The sequence below is a fragment of the Oncorhynchus clarkii genome, chromosome 29 (genome assembly GCF_045791955.1).
Source record: "Oncorhynchus clarkii lewisi isolate Uvic-CL-2024 chromosome 29, UVic_Ocla_1.0, whole genome shotgun sequence".
NCBI classification, from domain to species: Eukaryota; Metazoa; Chordata; class Actinopteri; order Salmoniformes; family Salmonidae; genus Oncorhynchus; species Oncorhynchus clarkii.
Window position 1 is genome coordinate 44,371,117 of NC_092175.1, and position 2,500 is coordinate 44,373,616.

Here is a 2,500-nt window from a genome sequence, read left to right on the forward strand (position 1 = left end):
CACACACACACACACACACACACACACAGACAGAGAGAGAGAGAGAGCCGTAGGAAACCGTGACTATAGTTTCAGTGACAGGAATAAGGAGAGGTAGAGATGGGCGGAGAGAGACCAGGGGATGGGGTAAGGAGAGGTAGAGATGGGTGGAGAGAGATCGGGGAATGGAGTAAGAGGAGGTAGAGATGGGTGGAGAGAGACCGGGGGATGGGGTTAGGACAGGTAGAGATGGGTGGAGAGAGACCGGGGGATGGGGTAAGGAGAGGTAGAGATGGGTGGAGAGAGACCGGGGGATGGGGTAAGAGGAGGTAGAGATGGGTGGAGAGAGACCGGGGGATGGGGTAAGGAGAGGTAGAGATGGGTGGAGAGAGACCGGGGGATGGGATAAGGAGATGTAGAGATGGGTGGAGAGAGACCGGGGGATGGGGTAAGGACAGTTAGAGATGGGTGGAGAGAGACAGGAGAGGTAGAGATGGGTGGAGAGAGACCGGTGGATGGGGTATGGAGAGGTAGATATGGGTGGAGAGAGACAGGAGAGGAGAGAGGGAGAAAGAGAGAGATACATTAATTTCATACAAAGACATTTTCCCAAAAACCTCACCACGCCGACAACTTCACCACGCGGACAACTTCACCAAGCCGACAACTTCACCAAGCCGACAACTTCACCATCCCGACAACTTCACCACGCCGTCAACTTCACCACCTCGACAACTTCACCACCTCGACAACTTCACCACCTCGACAACTTCACCATCCCGACAACTTCACCACCTCGACAACTTCACCATCCCGACAACTTCACCACCTCGACAACTTCACCATCCCGACAACTTCACCATCCCGACAACTTCACCATCCCGACAACTTCACCATCCCGACAACTTCACCATCCCGACAACTTATTTTTGCCGCATTTTATATTCATCTGAAAGGTTTTGCCGGCAACAACAAAGCCTGTACTTTATTTCCGCCAGCCAACCTAGTCATGATTAAAGTCCCGCCAACCCTCAGTATCAACAGCGCCTTTCATCTTACCGTCACTGACACACATTAAATCATGAACATTCGATTGTTGTCCGACATCAAACTTGTCCTTGTCAACCACAAAGCTTTGTAATGCATCTCCATGTAAATGTCTGTTAGTTCTGTCCAGGGTTTTTATTTTCTCTTTCCCTATATGATCTAAGCAAAAGAGGACATGGTCTCTGTTTCAAAAAATGTGACAGCAGTTCCACACTCAAGTTGAGTGGGAAAAATATGATTTATATTCTATTCTATTCCATTATATGAATTCTTACATTTTGTTTTTACCTGTGTTGACTGTGATCAGGGCACGGGGAATTCTAAACGCAGGAATTTAGAACATGCTCGATGTCTGGTTACCATGAGAAAGGTCACAACAACAAAAAGAAATGGCTATATAAAAGCGGAATGACAAAAAAATGATTTGGTTAAAAATAGGGCCGTAAAAATAGTTAGAAAGATATATTGTCCAATTGTTTTCACAGGCAACATACAGTAAATCCTGTAAGTAGAAAGAGACAGAGAGGAATAGAGGAGAGAGAGGAGGGATGGGGAGGAGAGAAAGAGAGAGATAGACAGAGAGAGAGAGAGAGAGAGACAGATAGACCGAGAGAGAGAGACAGAGAGAGAGAGAGAGAGAGATAGACAGAGATAGACAGAGAGAGAGAGAGAGAGAGAGAGAGAGAGAGAGAGAGAGGAATGCACTTCAGATAAAATACTAATATAACTCTGTGTTGAAAGTAATATATCTCCACCCATACACTTTTTCTAATCAATACACAGCTAAACATGTCCTGACAAGACTGAAGTTATAGGAAGTCAATGGAACAGGACACAGGGAGAGAGAGAGAGAGAGCGAGAGAGAGAGAGAGAGAGAGAGAGAGAGATACTCAGGGGGAGGGGATGGGAGAGAGTAGAAGTAGTAGTAGTGGTGGTGGTGGTGGTAGTAGTAGTGGTGGTAGTAGTAGTGGTAGTAGTAGTAGTAGTGGTGGTGGTAGTAGTGGTGGTGGTGGTAGTTGAGGTGGTGGAAGTAGTAGTGGTAGTGGTAGTAATGGTGGTGGTAGTAGTGGTGGTGGTGGTAGTAGTAGTGGTGGTAGTGGTGGTGGTGGTAGTAGTAGTGGTAGTAGTAGTAGTAGTGGTGGTGGTAGTAGTGGTGGTGGTGGTAGTTGAGGTGGTGGAAGTAGTAGTGGTAGTGGTAGTAATGGTGGTGGTAGTAGTAGTGGTAGTGGTAGTGGCGGTGGTGGTAGTAGTGGTGGTGGTGGTGGTAGCAGTAGTAATGGTGGTGGTAGTAGTAGTGGTAGTAGTGTTGGTGGTGGTAGTAGTGTTGGTGGTGGTAGTTGTAGTGGTGGAAGTAGTAGTTGTAGTGGTAGTGGTGGTGGTGGTAGTAGTGGTGGTGGTGGTAGTAGTGATAGTAGTAGTAGTAGTAGTAGTGGTGGTAGTAGAGGTGGTGGTGGTAGTAGTGGTGGTGGAAGTA

At 47.2% G+C, this 2,500-nt stretch overlaps 1 protein-coding gene across 3 annotated transcripts in view; it reads right to left on the reverse strand.

Moving 5' to 3' along the window:
- LOC139388026 (cell adhesion molecule 2a) overlaps positions 1-2,500 on the reverse strand; it is a 736,543-nt gene that overhangs the window by 564,748 nt on the left and 169,295 nt on the right. The window lies entirely within an intron of this gene.